Source organism: Bacillus rossius, chromosome 10 (assembly GCF_032445375.1).
Source record: "Bacillus rossius redtenbacheri isolate Brsri chromosome 10, Brsri_v3, whole genome shotgun sequence".
NCBI classification, from domain to species: Eukaryota; Metazoa; Arthropoda; class Insecta; order Phasmatodea; family Bacillidae; genus Bacillus; species Bacillus rossius.
Window position 1 is genome coordinate 21,452,968 of NC_086337.1, and position 9,093 is coordinate 21,462,060.

Genomic DNA, 9,093 nt, shown 5'->3' on the forward strand with positions numbered 1-9,093 from the left:
AGTATCACACTCCTCAGGCAGCATGGTTGGCTGATGCCTAACTTAGGTAAGGGGGCACTGGAAATCACTGTCAATTTGTTCTCGCATTTATTGGCATGCTATGCATTGCGGTGTTACACTATGCGTTATACCTTATACTTTACCCTGACAAAAGTTTCTGATTGCTTCGTTATGTGCTTACGTTACATCTAACAGCAGTCTTATTGGGGATTTGCATGGAATCGGCCATACCCGTAAGTTTTTGAATTACGACTCGAACAGGCTCTACGAGCCGTGAATCTACAAGTGCTTTAATGTCTTTGTTTGGGCCAGCAGACATATGCACGGCTACATTAAATTAAAACGCTTACCTCTGGAATCAGCGAGTTCCATAATTGTCGACCCTGCGGCGTGGTCACGTGGCAGGGTTAAATCTAAGGCGGTTGGGATAAGCCCGGCTCCGCAAAGATGACCCAGGGATGTGTGGGTAACGAGAGAAAAAAGATTTAGAGGTGAGAAAGTCTATAAAACATTTACCACAATATTTCAAGACATGTGTGTGAAAATGCTGAGAGTTAATATTGTGGTCATTCACTAAAAACTGGTTTCATTATATTTGTGAGGTTCATACTGTGCAGCTATACTGCATGACTATTAAGTAAATTATATAAACAATTATTTTATGCACAAATTACTACATTATGTTTCTCACCATAAAAGTAATTGTCCATAAAGGTACATACTGAGGTTGTTTAAAACAATAGCATGTTATGAGACTTTGTAGTGTCACCTGATGGTATAATGTAAAGAGGAAATATTACTGTGTAAGCTCTGTGTTGGTAATGCTCAGTATAGAAATTCAGTAATGTATGAGACATTTGCAGCCTAGATTGTCACTAAAGAATATTTTTTTTATGAAAAAAAAAACATAAATATTAAATTTTTTTTGTGTCCATTGTATTATTTTATCCGTAACATTCCTGTATAAAAAACCCTATCATTGTAGCTTTCCTAATTGTTCGTTGGTTTACTTGATATGTACCAACACAGTGGGTGAATTTATCTTGAAAGCGATACCACATAAAAGGTTACATGTTACATTTAAATTTATATGTTCACTTTATAAAAAAAATTCATTTATGTGCTGTGGAATGAAAAAAACGAAGACACATTGAATATTTAAACACTAATATTTTAAAGGCATAAAATCTTGCACTTTCTTTCTTGTACATACTAATAACTACAATGTGTTTTAAAGATAACTGACATGTCAAAAGGTAAAATTATTTATTATGAACGTTCAGCAAAAATCTTTACACTTTTCTTCCCTTTAAATGACAGCATTATTTTTTCCATATGAATCACCCAAGTTTGGTAAGTTTTGAAGATAGACAATCATGAAATATAAGGTTGTAAAAAATACTCTTTATTTCTCAAAAAAAAAAAAAAAAAATTATTTCACTTTCTTAGTTACTATCAATTAACTGGCAATGAAATAAAATTCTAAGTAAAATAAAAAAAGCACTATTATAACAAAAAATCACAAAATAAATCATTTTCATTGAATGTCCAAAGAATTTAATGTTCTAATGTCTTCACATGCCAGCATTAAACAGAAAATAATTCTTCCTTTCTATGGAGTGTCCAAGGAGTTTAATGTTTCAGCTCATTTTCTAATTTCCTTACATACCTGCAACAAACAGAAACAATTTTAAGTACTGAGAATGTAGAGAATAAGTAGGGCCTGGAAAAATTAGCATCTATTTATTACATAATTAGCATTTATGATGTTGAAAATTAGCATCTATTTTCCAGAAATTAGCATCTATTTTTGAGAAATTTGCATAAGATATTAAAGTTACATAACAATACAAGAAGTTGTAATAGTGTTTATACCCATTATGACGAATTTTAACACAAACCAAAATCATTAAACGGTATTTGTAAACAAACGTTTGACCACTAGTAATTTCAGATGGAAACAAACTGACGATTCGAGTTGACCAACTTCAGTACGCTAAATGTGCACCACAAAATGTATGATTTGTCCCTATGTAAAATATTGATCAGAAAAAAAATTTGAAGACTAAAGTGATTATCAACGAATGTAAAAAACCGCGTACTAAAATATTTGTAGTAGTTTTCAGCATTTAAAATATTTTCATTTTTATCTTTGCAAGTTCACTACGATCCCGTCAACGACCTAGATATTTTCTAGGTTGTTGGTTTCCGTGATGCGCTTCCCGGGAAATTTTGTTTTGTTAGGTTAGATACTCTTCATGAACAGGCAACACACGATGCAATGGCGAACGTAGGCGAACGTGATGTGATCTAACAAAACAAAATAACTGCGTCGATAAGTAGTGTGAACATTCTTTTCTAAACAACATTCAACGGTATCTTGAGTAAATCGTAAAGAATAAATTTACAAAATTACTTATTCTATACTATCATGCGTGATATTTGGTTAAGGAATGTTTTATAAATAAAGGTTAGGATTCGGATTTTATTCCTTCAACAAGCCTTGTCAGAAGCTATTGTTTACGGTAATTGTGTTATGGTGGCTATTTTCAAAAAAAATACTTTGAGGAATGTGTGTTCAAGCCATTTTGTTGCATTCTATAGTGGTTTTTCGCCCGATAATGGCAATTTTACCGCGATTTCGCAAATATAGCATTTATAACAACAATTAGTAAAAAATCGCATCTAACCTCAAAATTCGCAAAAAAATCGCATCTATCGCAAATTGCGAATTTTTCCGGCCCCTAAGAATAAGTCATATAAATGGCAATCTGGAGACAAAGTCCATAACAGAAACTGTAGAGCAATAAAGTAATACATAGTATTTAACAGAAACTATATAGCAGAAAAATAATATTCATGGCAACATGATACACACCAGATGGTCAACACATTTCATTTGGTAAGTATATGTATAATTTGATAAGCTCAATAGTTTTGGTAGGCCTATCTTATTTAAATGTATACTGTGCTTCATGTATTCACAGCTTTCAATATATTTTTTTTGTTTTATATTTGTCAAACATTCAGTTACATAAAAAATTGGAAATATTGTATACCTACATTACAAAGAGTGTTTGGTGATTTCATGCAATGGCAAAATTAGCACCTAATTACACACATTAATTAAAAAAAAAAAAACTACTACTGCTTATAAACACAAGTGGTAACAATAGTTAACAGCACTTAGCTCTTAATGTTTCTCAGGTAGATGTATAGAATATAAATGTGTGGTGATTGTAGTAGTGACTGCATTTTGCGATACTGTATGCTGCAACACTAAGTGAGATTAATGGCAGAACAGTAAATATTTTTTGTGTAAACTTAAGACAAGCAGCCAGAAAAGTAGGTGGTTTATTTTTATGATTTTATAAAATGTTTTAGTAATTAAGTAGTAGTGTTTTGTGTTCATTGTAATTTTACAGTTTATCAGATTTTTTGCAAACAAGAAAATAAAAATTACAAAATACCTTTTGCTTCCTGAAATGCTTTGGAATCATTTTGTAAGACAGCACTGTGTTACATCAAGCAGTCTACCAATAGTTTTATAGTTTTAACATTCATGATTGCGATATCGCAAGTGCCGCCATGTGCGAGTCCCTGCTGTGCTTGCAAAAAGCTTGCTTCAATAAAAACAAGGGCCTCATAATCAGATTTTGTCACATATGGAGTTATGTGTTTCTTGCTGCAAGTATTGCTCTCTTGGGTAATGACTGAAAAACATATCAGGAAGTAAAAAAAAAAAGTTATAATTTTTACTCTTCTTACTTTTGTTGATTAAAACAAACTTAATAAAATCTTGTGCAGTTTTAAAAACGATAAACAACTTAAAGTACCTCAACATTCTCTTGGGAAATATTTCGATACATGTCAGGATGTGAGAAAAAGTTTTTCGGAATTTTTTCTTTATTCATTTAAAAGCCGCAAAACAATACAATTACTCTGTGCATTTTATTTGCTGTTAGGAGAGAGGTGGGTAATAATCTTACGTTGTGGCTTTTCCACAAACTAAAAAAAAATTAGACAAGAACTTTTTTTGACACTAGTCATATCCCTGAATTTATCCTGAAAACAGACTTTAAATTTCTACAGGTTAGCAAGTAATCAAGGTTTAAAGCTTACATTATAATACCTGTGCATTCACACATACCTGTATGTTCTTAAAGTACAAACACTGGGAAAAAACTTTTGGACGGAGGACATTCATATGCTTCTGTTACATCAGATATATATCTTGAGAAATAATAATGAAATGTAATATATCTTCAGTATGGTGTTCTATTATACTAGTACAGGTAGGGCTTGTTCTTAAGTATAGAATATGATACCACAGGTAAAATATATACTGTAGTAGGTATGTTCTAAATCTAGAATAAGCATGGCCATAGCATAAAATACGTTACCAGAAAGCTAGTTTAATACACAAACATATTTTGTGCAAAACAAGCATTAGAATACTCCCAAACTAAAACCCCCATATAATCATGCTAGTCACATAATAATGCAGAAATGGTAATGACATAAATGTGCCATGTTAATGTCATCATTAATGTGATAATGATATTGTGATACATACTTGTCCCAAAAGTGAAATTGGTAAAAGTTCCGTATAACATATTCAAATTCATCCCTTGATCCAGAAGGCATGATCTTGTATACATTGTTCCTGTGGTACATTTTGCTTGATGTTTTGATTTGGTACATTGAAAGAACATGGGCATACTAACTTGTGTTATTACAATTTATATATGAATGTAAAACAGTTACAAAATAAATTATTTCACAACACCTGAGATAATTTGTTTGTCTTGTGATGGTCTAGTATTTGTTATGTCCATACTCTTTCGACGTAACAAATTAAAACAGCAAGCATCTTGTACCACAAAACCAAGGGATCAATTTGGACACGTGATACGAAAAAAATTACGTCAACCTACTGAACTTTAACTAACTTTCAGATTTGCGTGTAAATTAAGAGATATGTATCATCATTTAGTTCATATTTTCTCTCTACAGGTTTTAAAGTCTAGCCTAGGTTGACGTAATTTTTTTCGTATCACGTGTGCAAATTGATCCCTTGGTTTTGTGGTACAAGATGCTTGCTGTTTTAATTTGTTACGTCGAAAGAGTATGGACATAACAAATACTAGAACATCACAAGACAAACAAATTATCTCAGGTGTTGTGAAATAATTTTATTTGTAACTGTTTTACATTCATATATAAATTGTAATAACACAAGTTAGTATGCCCATGTTCTTTCAATGTACCAAATCAAAACATCAAGCAAAATGTACCACAGGAACTATGTATACAAGATCATGCCTTCTGGATCAAGGGATTAATTTGAATATGTTATACGGAACTTTTACCAATTTCACTTTCGGGACAAGTATGTATCACAATATCATTATCACATTAATGACGACATTAACATGGCACATTTATGTCATTACCATATCTGCATTATTATGTGACTAGCATGATTATATGGGGGTTTTAGTTGGGGAGTATTCTAATGCTTGTTTTGCACAAAATATGTTTGTGTATTAAACTAGCTTTCTGGTAATGTATTTTATGCTATGGCCATGCTTATTCTAGATTTAGAACATACCTACTACAGTATATATTTTACCTGTGGTATCATATTCTATACTTAAGAACAAGCCCTTCCTGTACTAGTTGACGTCGTCCGACCGACGACCATCCCTAAGCCCGACCTGCAACCGCCAGTATACTCTCCCGCTAACGGAACGCACCCCTGGCCGTGGCCCACCCGAGTCGAGCGAGCCACCGAGCCGAACGGCCAAACCAGACATTATTATTATAAAGCACACTAAATCCGAGTGGACTAGAGACGAACCACACCCATTCCCCCTCAAACAATTAATTACGAATTTTGCGACCTTAAAGACTCTTCCAGACGCAGTCATTTAGTTTTTAACGTAATGAGGTCAAGCTTGGCGCGGCAGGGGCCGACGCGCCACCGGACGCCATGCCAGTTCCGCAGTTCAACTCGACTCGCGGACCGGGACGGACCTACGTCCCACGGAGAGACCACAACCATTGTCTTCATCGCAAGTAACGTCCGGTAAATATAGTCATTTAGCATAAACCAAACCTTTTTCGATTCACCTCTCCGTGCGTGCCCGGTCCGTTTTTTACGGTTCAGGACCTAATCCGACCGCGTAAACGTAAAGACGCCCCGCACCACACCTGGTGCGCAGGGTCGTTCTTCAGCATACGGCACGGGCCGTCTCCCGCAAACCACAGAACTTTCTTAAGGCCACGCGCCTTCGCGCCGACCACAAACCCGCAAGGGAAACTTCGCCAAGTTTAGTGGCGGTGCGTGTACCACCCCAGTGGGCACGGCACCCGCGTAGAAACAATCGCTTACGGGACTGGGCGACTCCAGTCACCCACAAACTCTGTGTGCCACGTCAATTGTGCGCGCCTAATTTTCATTAAGGGTACTTTGTTAACGTAATTTTGCGCCACGTCATTTGTGCGCGCCTAATTTTCATTAAGTGTACTTTGTTAACGTAACTTTGTGCCACGTCATTTGTGCGCGCCTAATTTTCATTAAGTGTACTTTGTTAACATAACTTTGCGCCACGTCATTTGTGCGCGCCTAATTTTCATTAAGTGTACTTTGTTAATGTAACTTTGCGCCACGTCATCTGTGCGCGCCTCTCTTGCATCAAGTATACTTGGCCTGCATACTGTTACCCGATAAACCAGTGCCACGAAACATTGAACATGTACCAGCCTGCACCCCGCAACGGACAAGTAGCCCTCAGGGGCATGTCTGTGCTCAGTAATTGTATGGTGTGACGTCAATCCCTTGAATAAAGGCACGTCACTACTACGGCAATCCCACGCATTCTTCTTTAACGTAAATTCCCAAGCAATACCGCCGACGGTTCTAGCGGACCACGCTGGGGCAACGAACCACGAACCCCCATTGGTTAGACACCGAGCTAGCCTGGCGCCCTCCCGGAACATAAAACGCTAAAAAAGCCAGCCAACCCGCTAGAACTCGCGCCCGGACTCGAACACGAGACCGCCGCCGACGGCATAGTATAATAGAACACCATACTGAAGATATATTACATTTCATTATTATTTCTCAAGATATATATCTGATGTAACAGAAGCATATGAATGTCCTCCGTCCAAAAGTTAATTTCCAGTGTTTGTACTTTAAGAACGTACAGGTATGTGTGAATGCACAGGTATTATAATGTAAGCTTTAAACTTTGATTACTTGCTAACCTGTAGAAATTTAAAGTCTGTTTTCAGGATAAATTCAGGGCTATGACTAGTGTCAAAAAAAGTTTTTGTCTAATTTTTTTTTAGTTTGTGGAAAAGCCACAACGTAAGATTATTACCCACCTCTCTCCTAACAGCAAATAAAATGCACAGAGTAATTGTATTGTTTTGCGGCTTTTAAATGAATAAAGAAAAAATTCCGAAAAACTTTTTCTCACATCCTGACATGTATCGAAATATTTCCCAAGAGAATGTTGAGGTACTTTAAGTTGTTTATCGTTTTTAAAACTGCACAAGATTTTATTAAGTTTGTTTTAATCAACAAAAGTAAGAAGAGTAAAAATTATAACTTTTTTTTTTTACTTCCTGATATGTTTTTCAGTCATTACCCAAGAGAGCAATACTTGCAGCAAGAAACACATAACTCCATATGTGACAAAATCTGATTATGAGGCCCTTGTTTTTATTGAAGCAAGCTTTTTGCAAGCACAGCAGGGACTCGCACATGGCGGCACTTGCGATATCGCAATCATGAATGTTAAAACTATAAAACTATTGGTAGACTGCTTGATGTAACACAGTGCTGTCTTACAAAATGATTCCAAAGCATTTCAGGAAGCAAAAGGTATTTTGTAATTTTTATTTTCTTGTTTGCAAAAAATCTGATAAACTGTAAAATTACAATGAACACAAAACACTACTACTTAATTACTAAAACATTTTATAAAATCATAAAAATAAACCACCTACTTTTCTGGCTGCTTGTCTTAAGTTTACACAAAAAATATTTACTGTTCTGCCATTAATCTCACTTAGTGTTGCAGCATACAGTATCGCAAAATGCAGTCACTACTACAATCACCACACATTTATATTCTATACATCTACCTGAGAAACATTAAGAGCTAAGTGCTGTTAACTATTGTTACCACTTGTGTTTATAAGCAGTAGTAGATTTTTTTTTTTTAATTAATGTGTGTAATTAGGTGCTAATTTTGCCATTGCATGAAATCACCAAACACTCTTTGTAATGTAGGTATACAATATTTCCAATTTTTTATGTAACTGAATGTTTGACAAATATAAAACAAAAAAAATATATTGAAAGCTGTGAATACATGAAGCACAGTATACATTTAAATAAGATAGGCCTACCAAAACTATTGAGCTTATCAAATTATACATATACTTACCAAATGAAATGTGTTGACCATCTGGTGTGTATCATGTTGCCATGAATATTATTTTTCTGCTATATAGTTTCTGTTAAATACTATGTATTACTTTATTGCTCTACAGTTTCTGTTATGGACTTTGTCTCCAGATTGCCATTTATATGACTTATTCTCTACATTCTCAGTACTTAAAATTGTTTCTGTTTGTTGCAGGTATGTAAGGAAATTAGAAAATGAGCTGAAACATTAAACTCCTTGGACACTCCATAGAAAGGAAGAATTATTTTCTGTTTAATGCTGGCATGTGAAGACATTAGAACATTTTCTTGTAGATTAAATTCTTTGGACATTCAATGAAAATGATTTATTTTGTGATTTTTTGTTATAATAGTGCTTTTTTTATTTTACTTAGAATTTTATTTCATTGCCAGTTAATTGATAGTAACTAAGAAAGTGAAATAATTTTTTTTTTTTTTTTTTGAGAAATAAAGAGTATTTTTTACAACCTTATATTTCATGATTGTCTATCTTCAAAACTTACCAAACTTGGGTGATTCATATGGAAAAAATAATGCTGTCATTTAAAGGGAAGAAAAGTGTAAAGATTTTTGCTGAACGTTCATAATAAATAATTTTACCTTTTGAC

At 34.5% G+C, this 9,093-nt stretch overlaps 1 long non-coding RNA gene across 1 annotated transcript; it reads left to right on the top strand.

The window, feature by feature from the left end:
- Nucleotides 1-1,717: 1,717 nt before the first annotated feature.
- On the top strand, nucleotides 1,718-9,092 carry LOC134535834 (uncharacterized). Its single transcript, XR_010075715.1, has 2 exons — nucleotides 1,718-5,392; nucleotides 8,661-9,092. It is a non-coding gene; the product is annotated as an uncharacterized LOC134535834 (long non-coding RNA).
- Nucleotide 9,093: the final 1 nt, after the last annotated feature.